The sequence below is a fragment of the Loxodonta africana genome, chromosome 7 (assembly GCF_030014295.1).
Source record: "Loxodonta africana isolate mLoxAfr1 chromosome 7, mLoxAfr1.hap2, whole genome shotgun sequence".
In the NCBI taxonomy this organism is placed as follows: domain Eukaryota; kingdom Metazoa; phylum Chordata; class Mammalia; order Proboscidea; family Elephantidae; genus Loxodonta; species Loxodonta africana.
In genome coordinates this window covers 23,919,901-23,937,083 of record NC_087348.1, presented here as the reverse complement: position 1 = coordinate 23,937,083, position 17,183 = coordinate 23,919,901, and the positions used below count along the sequence as shown (strand labels likewise).

Genomic DNA, 17,183 nt, shown 5'->3' with positions numbered 1-17,183 from the left:
TATTAATATCTCTTGTATTAAATTTTCAATGAGCTTACATGTATGACTCATAGAACTATAAAACTAAGACCTCGTAGTTCAGATGGGAAGTTTTGTTATTTTTATTAAACAGTTACAAATTCTGACATATGTTATGCTTTCATATTCTTTGATAATATACATGTTTACAGAGTTTTGAAAGAGTTAAGCAGGTTATATTCCCAGAAGGAGGGAACTAAATTGCAGGGAATTTAGTTTCTTAACCAATGCTACACAGCTAATTAGCATCAGAACTAGGTCTATATTCGGTATCATTAGATTTATTTTCCAATCCTAAAACATAAACTTTTCCAGCAAAGCATCAGTTTTCAGGAGGCCACAGCAATTCATTTAATCATTTTTATCAAGTAGTTTGTTGTTCCAGAACAGTTCTCTTGTTATTACAGGGAGAAAAAAGTCTTGTTATTTTTCTGTCCCAAAAGAGAGTTAGCATTCTCTCTCCTTGGTGCATCCGCTGTGGACTACAGGAAGAGTTCCAGAAATGGATATAAGAATCCAAACACAATCATAGCGTACTTTAATTGAGTGAAAGGTTCAGTTCCATAGGTAAGAGGAAATATTTACAACACTACAAAATATTTTAGAAGTTTAACCATTAATTTCCAACTAGAGTATATGCCTAGTTTGAAAGTAAATTTGAATTAGGTGATTCTGGTTAATTCAGATTTGTATTAAAAACTGAAGCTTTCCTGAGAACACAGCAAAGAAAACAGAAAAGACTCCATACATATTTATGTCAACAGAGATGTAAATCAGAAGTAATTTCCATTATATATGTATATGTATTTCAATTTCATGGTCTACTTAAGCTGGATTACTTTAAAAAATAATTCAAATATGTGAGGATGTTATTTTGCATTATTTCTCGGGGCTGATGATTCCAGAATAAGAACCTGGCACAGTGGGAATTGCAATATGGTCAAGTGGAAATAGCTTAGACTGGGATCAGAAAAATCTGGGGTGAACCCTTGCTCTGATAGTAACTACTGTGTGACCTTGGTCAAGTGTTGTGTCTAGTTGGGCCTTAGTTCTTTCCCTCGTATATAAAAGAACACCAAATTATTTAGCTATCCTGGTACTATGAAGATTATGTACAGTCATGTGCACAAAATTCCTAGCCCCTTGAATCCACTTATTAATCTGTGGTAGCTGCTATCACGGCTTTCTTTAGCCTCAAGCCTAGTCTTTGTAGTACTGTTCCGATGGGCACCGGGTACTTTATGTTTTCTGATAATGACTCTATTAGAGCTGAGGAGCTGATATATTTTTAGTCTTCAAGATGGAACATGTTTTGTTAAAAAAAAAAAAAAACAGAGAATTCAGAATCTATACTTTTGTTTTCCTAGCCACTATAGTCTCTTAAACTGAAATCAACTAGTCATAAACACAACCAACCATTTGTCATGTAGTCCACTCTGACTCGTGACTGTGTTCCGCAAGGTTTTCAATGGTTGATTTTCAGAAGTAGATTACCAGGCCCTTCTTCTGAGGTGCCCCTGGGTAGGCTCCAACCTCCAAACTTTAGGTTAGCAGCCAAGTGCCTTAATGGTTTGCACCACACATGTGTTCTGTCATAAACATAGTTCTAATTTCCTTAAAGGTTGAAAAAAAGTAACCATAATTCCTGTTTGAAGAATCTTGGGTGAAGTGATTAAACCTCCTACTTTTTCCTCTATTAAGTCTCCGGCTCTCTATAGTGAAGTAGGCAATTGCTCTAACAGATCTTGATTTGGTATAAAACATACTTACATTCATAAACCACATTCTTGCTCTATGGACAAGAACAGACCATCAAGTGTGCCTGAAAATTATGTCATCAAGAGTATTTGGAGAATTTCAGCCAAAAGCACTATTATTTTACTGACAAGTCCAAAATCAGAAGACCGTGACAGAGATGCATTTTTATAATCCTTCACAGAAATATGGAGGCCTGGTAGCATAGTAGTTAAGTGCTCAGGCTGCTAGCCTAAAGGTCAGCAGTTCGAATCCATCAGCTGCTCCTTGGAAACCCTATGAGGCAGTTCTACTTTGTCCTACAGGGTGGCTATGGATCAGAACTGACTCTATGGCAACGGGTTTGTTTCTGTTTTTTGCTTTTTTACAGTCCAGATTATTAGGATTCATTGGGCTTAATTTCAATAAAATGATATTTTAATCTGTATATTAACATTTAACAAACATGTATAACTAAAAGAAAAATATTTTAGCTTGTGGTTTGGGATTCATTCATTGCTCAAAGCTTTGATGAAAAATCCCTGTTTATTTTGTTTTAGATAAATAAAATGTGGAGGGCTTATTTTCATTTATTTATTTTTTAGATAAACAAAAAGCACATGCACTTTTCACATATAATCAAAACTTGAATTTAAAAACTTGTGCTAACTTGTCTCATAAATGAGCACTCTGCATGAATGCCATATTCATGTAGTGAAACAATGTTTATTGAAATCATTTTGCCCATCTTATCTATTCTTTAGCACAAGAAAGAAGAAGGACAGCTTTAATTTTCCTAGCTCACACTGGCACTAGGTGCTGTTTCTGAGATTTTGATAAAAGTTTATCAAGTCCAAATACAATGCTCTTAACTTTCCACCATTGTTGTCTCAGAAACATCAATGAAGTGACGGCTATAATCACAGTGTAACTGACATTTCTTTTGTTTTCATTAGTCAAGTTATATTTTGCAGTGGATTTTGCAATGAATTTCTTTAGTACCCTACCTATTGCCATATTTTTTTTTCCAAAATTTGCTTGCGTTTTTTTAATTTACTTTTACTGAGCTTCTTCCTATCTACCTGATTTCTATTTTATCCTTGACTATCTCCACTAAATATTTTTGTCTGAAAGAGAGAAAAGAGAAAGGGGTAGGAGGGAGAGAAAGAAAAAGAAAATGGGGGATTTTTGAAACAAAAATGTATTTTTTGTAATGCCCCCAAAATATACGGATATGTATTTATTTATTATTTCATGACTTTATTATTTTTTAATATAATATACCATTCAAGCAAAATTACAATACATGATAAGATATTTGAAGATGTGTTCTGATGAATTATAGATAAACTTTGTGGATTTACATAAAAATAGCTACCTTCTAAGACAACTTGAAAGGTATGTCTATTTTCACCTATTTTCTAGTCATCTGAGAACATTTTAAAATTAAGTCATTTTTAATAAGCTTTTCTCCTTTAAATTTCATCCAATCTTGTGAGATACATGCTGTTGCACTCATTTTATCTTAGTTGACATTAAGGAAAGGCATTCATGTATGTTGTAGCTAATTTAAAATGATTAGTGCGTATTTACAAGTCTAAAGATTTTGGATTTAAAATTTCCTCTATTCATTCTTCTTTGCAAATTTTAATGTGGTAATTTGAGAACCACATAAATTGGCATGTTTGGTTATTTACTTGTTTTTAACATGACAAGTTTAGCCAACAAATGTATGAAACCATTTTTCTTTTCTTTATATAGGAAATTGCTTCCACATGGGCTCACTTACTTTGTCACTGCCAGTCCCATCATAACCTAGGATATTATTATGCCCTTCTAGGAAACAGACAAGAAGATGTAATTGGGTGCACTCCATTTCCCAGTATATTGCATGTACAATGTCATCTAGTCAATTCCAACTCAAGGCAATTCCAAATTTATGAGTACTACTATGCTCCTTAAGGTTTCCAATGGCTGATATTTGGCAGTAGATTCTCATTCCTTTCTTCTGAGGTGTCTCTGTGTGGAAATGAACCATCAAACTTTCAATTAGAAGCAAATGCATGAATCATTTGCACCACCCAGCAATTCTGGTTGCATTTAGGAACTATAAATATGAACTGAAATGTCAGTGTTGTCACCAACGCTGGATCCATATAGGTTTCAGATGAAGAACCTCACTGAAGTCACCATGTTTACATTGCTGGGCTTCACGGGTAATTTAGAGCTGCAAGTCTTTCTCCTTTTACTATTTCTTGCAATCTATGTTTTCACTCTGGTGGGAAATTTGAGACTGGTTCTATTAGTCATGGCAGATGCCCGACTCCACCATCCCATGTACTATTTTCTGAGTGTGTTATCTTTCTTAGATGCCTGCTGTTCTTCAGTTGTCACCCCAAAAATGTTAGTCAATTTCCTAGCAGAGAATAAAGCCATTTCATTTACTGCATGTGCAACACAAATGCTGCTCTTTGTCACTTTTGGGACCACAGAATGCTTTCTCTTGGCAGCAATGGCATATGATCGCTATGTAGCAATCTACAACCCACTTCTCTATTCAGTTAACATGTCACCGAGTCTGTGTGTCACTCATCTCTGCGTCATACGTTGGTGGTATTTCACATGCTACTTTACACACAGTGGCAACTTTTAGCCTCTCCTTCTGTGCATCCAATGAAATTAGACATGTCTTTTGTGATATCCCTCCACTTCTTGCTATCTCCTGCTCTGACACTCACATCAACCAACTTCTACTCTTTTACTTTGTGGGATCTATTGAGATATTCACTACCCTGATTGTCTTGACATCTTATGGATTCATTTTTATGGCCATTCTGAAGGTGCGTTCTGCTGAAGGAAGGTGAAAAGTGTTTTCCACTTGTGGCTCTCACCTAACTGGAGTATCAATTTACCATGGAACAATCCTCTTCATGTACTTGAGACCAAGTTCCAGCTATGCTTTGGACCATGACATGATAGTGTCTGTATTCTACACCATTGTGATTCCCATGCTGAATCCCATTATCTACAGTCTGAGGAACAAAGACGTAAAAGAAGCAATGAAGAAATGTTTCAGAGAAATTGGTTCATAAATAAAGCACATTTGTAGCATTGTAAAACTGAAAAGAATGTCGAGTATCAATTCATATTTCTAAAGTTTGAATCTAGGGAAGAAAGTGTCTTGCTTTTATTTTTCGGTGTCTGTATATCCTAGAATATTTCCAAACAAAGCGTTAGTAAAACTTCCAAGGCAGAATTTTATGAGGACAGAAAAACCGTCCCATTTACATGGCTGTAGGACTATTTTCAAATGTACCCATATTAAACATTCAGTGATGGATTATATCCCTGATTACTGTTTGTTTTACTTGACCTTCACTTGCCGGAATGATGATGTCCTGAGAACTCCATGACTTCACATTTCCTCACATCGTTTATAATAAGTCTTCAGCAAACACTTGGACTATGATTTCCCTTTCTGGAATCCCTGTGGAGGGCCTCCCAAAGATTACCAGCTCCTTATGCCCTTACATACTGAGAACCATCTAGGCCTTTGGATATGCTTTCTGCACTGTTTGGCTCAAAATCATGTTGATTCCATTATTACATTTTTGCCATTGTCTAATCACAGAAATTGATGAGACTCATTCCGAAACTACTGAGGGATTACACAGTAAATATTTATTGAGAGTAAACTTAAGGCTCAGTAAAAATGAATATATAGCTAAGAAAATAATCTACAAGTGGCCACTATACGTGATTGTTCCAAACTCTGAAAAATTATTACACCATTGGACAATCTTTCAATGATTCTAATCTATTTTCTCATCCTGCCTTTGTTCTCTAACCATGAGGAACAACCCTGCACTGGTCATCATGAATGATATTTTACAACAATGATCAGGATCCAGAGAATGGAAAAGGCCCTACATCACCTCAAATGTTTCCTGCCTATGCCATCTGCTCTTGAATTATTTGTTTTTATTTCAATATTTGTTTATTTTATGAGTCATTAAGAGTAAAAAGTATGTTTCATTCAATGAAACGCACTTTCTTCCTACCAGCAGAGATTGTCCTGTGGCCCTACCACAATAAAATCATCATAACATAGCAATCAAAACAATGTTCCTGTAAAAACCAATTGTCATGGATTGAACTGTGTCCCCCAAAAATATGTATCGACTTGGTGATGTCGTGATTACCGCTATTGTGTAGTTGTCCTCCATTTTGTGATTGTAATTTTAGGTCAAAGAAGATTAGGGCAGAACAGAAACGTTCTTATTAAGGTTACATCTCTGATCCAATGTAAAGGGAATTTCCCTGGGGTGTGATCTGCAATACCTTTTATATTATAAGAGATAAAAGGAAAGGGAAGCAAGCAGAAACGGAGGACACCTCGCACCACCAGGAGCAGAAACCATCCTTTAGACCTGAGGCTCCTGTGTGGAGAAGCTCCTAGTCCAGGGGAAGATTGATGAGAAGGAGCTTGCTCCAGAGCCAACAGAGACAGAAAACCTTCCCCTGGAGCTGATGGCCTGAATTTGGACCTCTAGCTACTAGACTGTGAGGAAATAAATTTCTCTTTGTTAAAGCCATCCACTTGTGGTATTTCTGTTACAGCAACACTAGATGACTAAGACACCAATGCTAAAGTGTGAGTTTGAAAAACTCCAGTAAATTTAAGAGACTCAATTTCTAATGTCTTCTGGTCAATAATGCAAAGAGAACTAATACTTTTCTATTGGAAGAAGGAAATACCGGACAACAAAGTGTGGTTTACATATATACTCGAAATTCCTTTAAAAGTTCTAATTTTCAGAGATGCAATATAGACATTTTACCTTCTAAAAATTACATAATTTGAAGCCCTAGTAACTTAATATTATTTCTGATTATGATCTATTGAGATGGTCTTTCTAGAAGAAAGGAATATTTTGCTTCAAATGTACTCATGAAAAAGCATGTTTTACAAAGCTCAGTATTTTTGCAGCATTTCCAGAACATTTCTAAATGTTCTATCATTCAAATCGGGCTTTCAAATTCTTGAAGGCAAAGATTCAGTCAACATTGTCTCTTGGTTTATCAGTCTTTCAAATATAAAAAAAATAATAATTTTCTTTTGGGAAAGGAAGAGATGAACTGAAGGAACAAGTTTGCACCCAATTATGCCTAAAAATATTTGGTTAATAATCCAGCCATCAAATTAGACAAGAATTCATGTCAAATTAACCTATATGGAAATTCCACTATATTTTCTTTCTTTCTCCTAATAAAGTAGAAACCAAATTGTGAGGATAAGACAGTCTCCAATGAGTTCTTATTTGTTCAAGTCAACGTGGAAAAATGGTATATTTGTCTCAAAAACTTTTACACTTTATAAATCTCCTCAAATATCTTTCCTTTAAGAAAGATTTGACCTTCCCTGTCCTCTTTGGCATTTTTTTTTTAAATATAAGTTAACACATTGCTCAATATTATAACAAATATTAAATAAAATAGATATAAATGTTTGTTGTTTTGGATATTTGGTTACTATATAAGGGAGCTCTGGTGATATAGAGGTTAAAGCTCTTGGCTGTTAACCAAAAGGTCTGTGGTTTGAACCTACCAGGCACTCCACAGGAGTAAGATGTGGCAGTCTGCTTCCATAAGGATGGTAGCCATGGAAACCTTATGAGGCAACTATACTTTGTTCTACAGGGTCACAATGAGTAGGAATCAGCTAGACAGCAGTGGGTCTGTTTTCACGTAGATCTATCACTATGCTGACAGTGTAAATTGCATAAAGGCAGTCATTGTGTCTTTTCTCACAGTTGTGTCTCTTCTCCCCAGGACATAACATTGTACTTGGAACAATAAGTTTACCTGGAGATATTTATTGAATGAATGGTGAGTCAATGAATGAGTGATAGTTAACAGCAGCAATAGTTAGAACTCATATACAGCTGATTAGGCACTGCACAATTATGTAAGTGCTTTCCGTATATTAAGTCATGTCATCATCATAGCAATTCCAAGAAGTGGTTCTTCTATTATCTCAGATGAGGAAACAGAGGCACATAAATTTGCTGAAGACCACATAGCTCCTAAGAGTGATAACCACATTCTAAGTTAAGCTTCCTAGCTACAGAGGCTTCAATTTTACAGTTTGGTACATAGAATAAAAGAACATACTGATCTTTTTTCTTTATCAACTGCATTATTGGGTCTTCAGACAACACCTTATGAAGTGTTGAAGGCCTTCATTAAGTCATTGACAGAAAATAGAGAAAAAAATGTATGTAAGGAGTATTGGAGATGTGGTTTCCACAGGATTTAACTAGTGATTGGTTGGGTTGAAACATGTCGAAGCTGCAGGTCATGAGCCTAAGTGATCATTAAACCCATACTGAAAGAAAGCCATGTGGCACAGTGGTTAAGTACTTGGCTATTAAATGAAAGGTCATTGATTAGAAGCCAACAACTTCTCTTCGGGAGAAAGATGGAACAGTCTGGTCCTTTAAAGATTTATAGCCTTGGAACCCTATGTGGCAGTTCTACTCTGTCCTACAGGGTAGCTACCAGTTGGAATAGTTTCTGTGGCACTGAGTTTTTTTTTTTTTTACACCTGTACTGATTAGTATACTGTACAATAGAGGGTTAGTGAAAAAGAAGAAAACCCTCAATGAGATGGATTGACACAGTGGCTATAACAGTGGTCTCAAGCATAACAAGGATTGTGAGGGTGACATAGGACCAGGCAGTGTTTCATTTTTTTTTTTTTTTACATAGTGTTGCTATGAATTGGACCAAACTTGATGGCACCTAGCAACAATAATACTGATTTTAAAGTTTCTTAACATTTTCAAGGTAGAGAACTAAAATCACAGATAGATATCACTCTGGCTACACCAGTGAAGTAGGCCAGACAAGGAAACATCACAAGGGATAAAGGGAGCCGTAACATCTTGACAGAGAGCTCAATTTGTCAAGAAGACTTAACAATTTGAAAAGTATATACAGTGAAAATAAAATTTCAGAATATATGGAACAAACATTATCAGAATTGAAAGGAGCAATAAGCAAATACACAGTTATAAATGGAGGTTTGCACATTCCCCTCTCAGGAACTGCTAAAACAAATAGACAGGAATTCAATACTGTTATTTGTTTCATGTGTTTTATGATTTGCCCCTGGATGGTACAAATAGCTAATGCTAACAACAGCATACTTCTAAATAAACCATCAGTCAAGAAGGTATCACAAGGGAAATTACAATATATTTTGAATTGAATGAAATGATCATAGAACAATTCCAAATTTGTGGGAGGTTACATCTGTCTTTCATATATCAAAAGAGATTGACTCAAGATGCAACCTAACCTTATAGATTGAGTCCTGTTTCATTAACATAACTGCTTCTAATCTTGCCTCATTAACAATTTAGAGGCAGGATTTTTGACACACAGAAAAATCATACCAGATGACAAAATGGTGGGCGATCACACAGTACTGGGAATCAGCCAAGTTGACACACATTTTTGGGGAACACAATTCAAACCATAACATTCCACTTTTTGGTCTCCAAGAATTCATATCCTTGCCACAGTAAAAGATATTCACCCCATCATATCACAACAACAGTCTTAAAACAACCCCAAGTCCAAAATCCAAAAATTCTTCTATAACTGTGAAGTCTATAATACAAATTATCTGCTTCCAAGTACAAAGGTAGAATAGACACAAACCAGACATTTCCATTACAAATGGGAGCAACCAAAGGGAAAGAAGGGATAATAGGCACCAAACAAGTCAGCAGAACACATTACATTAGCCCTCAAGTCTTCAAAGTAATCCTCTGTTCCCTGAGACCATTTAGGCAATGGCCCTGTACTCCAGACCAGGTGCTGGCCACACTTTCTAGATTCTGGGTGGAGGCCCCTTGGCCCTGGGCTTCCACTCTGCCTTCCAGGACCACCAGAATGGCAACTCTGCTTGCTTCTTGTGTTTCTTGTCTCTTCAGCTTCTGCTTTCGTGGTTCATTGGCCTTTCGGCCCCTTGGGCCTGGCCAGCCAAATCTGCCCTGCTGGGGCAAGCCTTCCAAAACTTTTCAAATCCACAAGAAGTGCCTGGAGGCACCCCAATTCACTGTAAACATCCACCAGAAGACACTCAGCTTTCTTGCTTCGTGGGTTGGCTCCAGTGCTGTCTCATGCTGGTCCCCTGGTTCTGCTGCTGCCATTTCTCTGCTGCTGTTCTCTGTGCTGCCTCTTGCCATCTGTGCCATCTCCGGTGTAACAGCTCTGCTCACCTTCTTCTGACTCCTCACCAGAATTGGCTTTGATGTCCATAATTCCACCAACAGTCTTTTCAAGGCAATCTCTGCTTTTATTATTAAGCACTTTAAAGCTCTTTTAACTCCCACCCATTAACAGTTTCAAAACCACTTCCACATTTTAGGCATCTGTTAGAGATGTACTGCACTCTTCTGGTACCAAATTTGATACACATGTTTATTTATTCCAATAATCAATGTCCATGGATACAGCAGTCAAGAAACCAAACAGTGTATTGCATTGGGCAAATCTGCTGCAAAAGGCCTTTTTTAAGGGTTTTTTTTTTTAAACAACATAATATTATCTTAACCCTATCTTACAGTTCTTGAATTCAGAAGTCCAAAGTGGAGTGGGTCTTTTTTATTATTATTATTGTGCAGAAAATATACCCACCAAAACAACTTCCACACTTAAAATTCAATGACATTGATTACATTTTTCATATTGTGCAACCATTATTACTTTTTCCAAAATACTTCACCACCATTAACATAAACTCAATGCCCCCCATACAAATACTTCCCCTTTCTCCCTCCTTCTTACCTTTGGCACCATTAATAATCCTTGGTGTCTGTATATTTCTTATTTTATGTAAATACTTCCCCTTTCTCCCTCCTTCTTACCTTTGGCACCATTAATAATCCTTGGTGTTTGTATATTTCTTATTTTATATAAGTGACATCTTCCAGTATTTGTCCTTTTTTCACTGACTTATTTCACTGAGCATAATGTCTTTAAGGCTCATCCATGTCGTGACATGCATCAGAACTTCATTTCTTTTTACAGCTCCATAATATTCTATTCTATGTTTATACCCTGTTTGTTTATCCATTTACCTGTTGATAGGCATATTGGTGGTTTCCACCATTTGACTGTTGTGAAAAGTGCTGCAATGAACATTGGTGTAAAGTTTTCTGTTTCTGTTCCTGCCTTCACTTCTGAGTACATTACCTAAGACTAAGATTACTGAATCATGTGGTAATTCAGTGTTCAACTTTTTGAGGAACTATGAATCAATCTGTTCTCCACAATAGCTCCACCATTTTACATTTCCAACAGCAATGGGTTTAGGTTTCAATTTCTGCACAACCTCACCAATACTAGTTTTATATTTTTTTAATCATTGCCATTCTAATGGGGAGAGGTGTTATTTCATTATGGTTTTGATTTGCGTATTCCCTAATGGTTCATTCGAAACCCTAGTGGCATAATGGATAAGTGCTACGGCTGCTAACCAAGAGGTCGGCAGTTCGAATCCGCCAGGTGCTCCTTGAAAACTCTATGGGGCCACTCTACTCTGTCCTAAAGGGTCGCTATGAGTCGGAATTGACTCGACCGCACTGGGTGTTTTTTTTTTTTTTTTTTTTTTTGGTAATGGCTAATTATATTATTTTCACGTGCTTTTTGGTCATTTGAATATCCTCTTCTGTGAATTGACTGATCAAGTCCTTTGTACATTTTTTGGGGGGAGAAGATTCATATTGAGACAAATTTTAGAAATGGTGAAAGAATTAATCAATTCCCTTTTTTTTACGGCATTAAGTCTGTTCAGTTTTTTTCAGCATCATTTTTTAAAAAGTGTATCCTTTCTCCATAGGTTTCCCTTAGCATTTTTATCAAAAATCAGTTGACCATGTATGTGTGAATATATTTCTGAACATTCTATTCTGTTTCATTGATGTATGTGTCTATTTTTTAGCCTATATACCACATTCTGTTGATTATTTTAACATAAGATAAACCCAAAAATTAGATTATGGGAATCTTCAAATACTATTCTTTTTCAAAATAATTTTTACTGTTTTAGTTCTTTTGCTTTTTTATATAAAATGTGGAGTCAGTTTGTTAAGGGCTACAAAAAATGTTGCATTTTAATTGAAATTGCATTATATCTATAGATCAATTTGGGATTGCATTTAATGAACACATTGATTAATCCCAACTGGGTGGCCCACCAGTATCAAAGTACCATCCTTCCTTCTTTCAATTCAGATTCCATGACCAATATTTACTGTCTACTCAGAATCTCTTCCTATGGGGCCTAGATACCTATGTAGTTTTTACAATGTTTCCAAGAGTTCTTTAAGTAATATTCTTAAGGACTTTCTAAAACTCCTCATGTACTCTTCTATAAATTTGTATACAGGATTACCAAGACAGAAAAAAACCCTCTACAACACAAAAAGTTTGACCTTTAACTCCACCATGCTTTTAATATTCTAATGTTCTGTCCAATAGAATAATATTGTTGCTTGCATATTGTGCCATCTCTCCTACCACAAACTCTCAATGAGCTTATATCTATCCCTCATACCACTTTGATGCCTAGCACATTATAATTAAGGTGTGAATTATATAAATTGGATTTTAGGGAATTTGATTTTATAATCCAATGACCCGTACCTAATTAGCATCAGAGCAAGAACTATGTCCTGTATCATTAGATTTCCAATCCTTTGCCATAAGCTTTTCAACTGAAGAATCATTTTTTTAAAGACCAACGTGATTCATTTAATTATTTTTATCATGTAATTTATTGTGCCATAACCATTCACTTGTTCACTGCCGGGGTGGGGGGGAACTTGTTTCTTTTCTGTTCCAGAAGAGAGTTAGTGTGTTTTCTCCTTGGGAAATCCCCTATGGCCTACAAGACAGCCTTCAGAAGCTGGTATAAAAATCCATACTTATAATAGGCATAGCAAACTTTGAGTAAGCAGTTCAGTTCCACCGGTAAGAGGAAAAGCTTTTCATCACGAAACATTTTAGAAGCTAGAAACTTGAAACTCACATTAGAGTATATGACTTAATATTTAAAGCTGAAATAGGCAATTCTAGTTAATTCAGTCTTGTACTGGAAACTGAATCACACCTCTTCCTGAGAACATAGCAAAGAAAACAGAAAGGACTCTACATATTTTGCTTGATAGAGGTGTAAATCAGAAATGTGCTCGATAATCCAAATAGGAGCAGTATAATTAAGAAGCTATATTTAAAAATCAAGGAAATTATTAAATGGAGAGAAAAATGACACTTCCATCAGCATTTAGGTATATGTTACTTCAGGATTTGCTTTCTTTTGAAAAAATACAAATTAATTTTAAATTTAATTTACTTCAGAAACCATTTTAGTTTTTTTTTTTTTTTTTTAATTAATTGTTGAAGCTGGATGAATTTAAAAAAGAATTAAAATATGTGAGGATATTATTTTGCAATTTCCTAGGGAATGCTGATTCCAGAATTACAACATGATATAGTGGAATTGTAATCTGCTCAAATGGAAATACTTTAGACTATGGAGGTGAGCCCCAATTCTCTTATCTCTAAAAGGACACTAAATTAGATAGTTTTAAGGTTGCTCTGTAGATGACATCTGATAATGTACACAAAATTCCTAAACTCTAGGATCTGCTTAGAGCCCTGGTGACACAGTGATAAAGAGTTTGGCTGCTAACAAAAATGTCAGCAGTTCAAATCCACCAGCAACTCCTGGGAAACCCTATGGTGCAATTCTACTCTGTCCTATAGGTTCGATGCGAGTTGGAATGGACTTGACAGCAACAGGTTTGTTTGTTTGTTTTTAAGGTTTAGATCCAGTTAATAATAGATGGTAGCTGATGTCATAGCTCTCTTCTCAAAATTAGTATTTGTGGTATTGTTCTCATGAACGTCCGAAACGTCACATTTTCTGACTGTATCAGAGCTGAAGAACTAATTTGATTTTATTCTTCTAGATGGTCCATGTTTTCTTAGAAATTTCAGGGTATTTGTTTTTGTCTTTCTAGTCTCTTTCTCCTGTTAATGTGAAATCAGCTAGTTGTAAACATAACCAGTTCTAATTTCCTTAAAGATTAAAAAAAAGATTACTTAACCGAAATGTCTGTTTGAAGAGCCTTGGAAGAAGTAGTTAAACCCCATACTTTTTCTTTTCTCAAGTCTCTGGTTCCCTATAGGGAAGTAGATAATTGCTCTCATAGCAGCTGATATGGTATAAAATATGCCTTCATTCATGAATCAAATTCTTGCTCTACAGATAAGATCAGAGCCAGCAAGGGTACCTGAAAACTGTATCACCAAGAATATCAGGAGAATCTAAGCAAAACACACTATTACTTCAGTGATAAGCTCACAGCCATAATGCAGTAATAGTGGTGAATTTTTATGATCCTTTACAACATTGACTCTTAGGATTCATCTGGTATAATTCCAATAGAACAGTATTTTAATACATGTTTAGTGTTATAAAGCAGCCCTGATGGTGCAGTGGTTAAGTGCTCATCCGCTAACCAAAAGTTTGGCAGTTCAACCCACCAGCCGCTCCATGGGAGAAAGATGCGGTAGTCTGCTTCCATAAAGATTACAGCCTAGGAAAACACAGGGGTCAGTTCTACTCCGTTCTATAGGGTCACAATGAGCTGGAATCAACTCAATGACAAGTTTTGTGTGTGTGTGTGTGTATGTGTGTTTGTGTGTGTCATATAATAAACAAGTATAACTAAAAGAAAAACACTTTAGCTTCTGGTTAGGGGCTCAGTCATTACTCAGTGTTCTGATAAAAAAAGATTTTGTAACTTCCTATTATTTTGTTTTAGACAAATAAAATTTGGAAGTTACATTTAAATTGTGTGCATTTTTCACATATGATCAAAAATTTAATTTAACAAAATATTTTAATACCTCACATAAATAAGCACTCCACGTGAATACCACGTTAATGTAGTTGAACATGATGTGCCTGAAACATTTTGTCAGTCTTACCTATTGCTTGGCATAGAGGATGACATTACTTCTCCACGCTCACACTGTCACTAGGTGCTATTTCTGAGACTTTAACAGATGTTTTTCAAGTCCAAATATAATGTTCTTAACCTTCCATTACTGCTGTTTTATCTCAGGCTCGTATGTGAAGAGACTGCTAGAATTGCAACCTAGCTGACATTTCTCCTGCATATGTTAGTCAAGTCATGTTTTCTAATAGATTCTGTAATGGATTCCTTTAGTAGACTAATCATTTGTCCATTATTCAAACTTTCATTGCATATTGTTATTTCCTTTCACTGTGATTCTTCCTATCTACCTCATTCCCCTTTTGTCTCTGGCTCTCTTCAGTAAAAATTTTGTTTGTCTTCCATGGATTCTGGAAAGGAAAAGAGAGAAGAGAGGAAGGGAAAGGAGAGATAGACAAAAAGAGAGAGAAAGAGGATGGAGGATTTTTTGAACTGAAATGAAATTTTTATGAATTCCAAAGTATACATTAATACAAATTTTATTAATTTTTTGAGGCCTTTGTTATCTTATTAACATAACTATTAAAATACAATTAGAAGGTATTATAATATGATATTAGTGTGTGTATTCCCAAGAGTTATATACAAATTACCAGGATTTACACAGAACTAACAACTTAATTTAATTATGTTTTTTATACTAGACTTCTCTAAAGATCAAATGAGTATTTTTTGCTCTGTAACCCCACATTTATGAAGCCATTTTTTCTTGGTATTAGAAAAATCTCCCACGTGGATCTGTAGGGAGCATTTTAGAGAAACAAAGACATGTACCTTCCCCTCCTTCCGATGGTAATAAAGCTGGTTAGCTTGCTCTCTTCTTTTAAAACTACATCTGAATAAGACAAAACTGTGGCAAGTGGCATGGGATGAATATAAATCAATTGTAAAACACCGAGTGAAGTCCCACCGTACATATGACAGATTTTTCACTTCCTATTGTTGTTTTAAGCTCCGATTAATGGCAGCTCCATTTACTAAAGTACAAAATTTTGCCTGATTTTGCACTGTCTTCATGACTATTGGTATGGTCCAGTCTACTGTTTTGGCCACCATGTATTTTGAGTGTCTTTTTCCAACCTAGGGGAGTCCTGGTGGTGCAACGGTTATGCTCTGGGCTGCCAACCAAATGGTCGGTAGTTTTAACCAACCAGCTTCGCTGCCAGAGAAAGGTGGGTCAGTCAGCTTCCATAAAGGTTACAGCCTTGGAAAACCTATAGGACAGTTCTACTCTGTTATGAGTCAGAATTCACTAGAAGGTAACAGGTTTGGTTTGGTTTGTTCCAAGCTTGATGGCTTATCTTTAGCGGTATATTGGACAGTATTCTGTTAGGATCCCTAGTATTTTCATTGGCTAATTTTTGGAAATAGATCTCTAGGCCTTTCTTCCTAGTCTGTCTTAGTCTGGAAGCTCGCCTCAAAAACCTATCCACCAGGGATGACCCTGCTGGGATTTGAAATACTGATGGCATAGCTTCCAGCATCATAGCAACAAGCAGGCCACAATAGTGTGACAAACTGACAGACGGATGGTGGTTTCACTCCCTTAATCACTGCAAAATACAGATGCCAAACACTTAATGAATCAAACGCATCAGTCTACGACACAATGAAAAAAAAAAAAAGGAAGCCCTGAAATCTCGCTCTTAAATAAGTTAAATCCACTCTTCAATTGTGTTTTAATCAGTGAGGCTTTCAGTTGAGATTCTGGTGCTTCTTTGATTTTTTTTTTTTCTTCTTCTTTTTTTATTTTTCCATGCATTTTTCTTTATTCATACACCTATAATGAGAAGCAGTCTGATGGCATAGACGAAAAAACAAAAACAAACCCATTGCTGTCGAGTAGATTCCGACTCCTAGCGGCCCTATAGGACAGAATAGAAGTGCCCATAGAGTTTCCAAGATTAGCAGCCACACCACTTAACCACAGACCACCAGAGTTTACTGATGTTAGAGAGGAAATAAATACATAAATAAAAAACAAATACCACTTTGTGGCAAAAATAGTGATTTTATTCTTTTTGCAATAGCTTTATTAGTAATTATTGGGCAATATTTGTAATTATTGGGCAATATTTATTTCATGGAAACCTGGGTGGGGTAGTGGTTAAATGCTATGGCTGCTAACCAAAAGGCCAGCAGCTGGAATCTACCAGGCACTTTTTGGAAACTCTATGGGACAGTCCTACTCTGTCCTATAGGGTTTCAATGAGTCAAAATTGACTCGATGGCAACAGTTTTTTTTTTTTTTATTTCATAATTATTCCAAGATTGCATAAGCAACTAGAATATATTAAAGGAACACTTATGGTTTCTTTGAGCAGGCATAAT

At 35.9% G+C, this 17,183-nt stretch overlaps 1 pseudogene; it reads left to right on the top strand.

The window, feature by feature from the left end:
* The first annotated feature begins 3,775 nt into the window (after positions 1–3,775).
* Positions 3,776–5,430, top strand: LOC100671624 (olfactory receptor 5T9-like; annotated as a pseudogene).
* Positions 5,431–17,183: the final 11,753 nt, after the last annotated feature.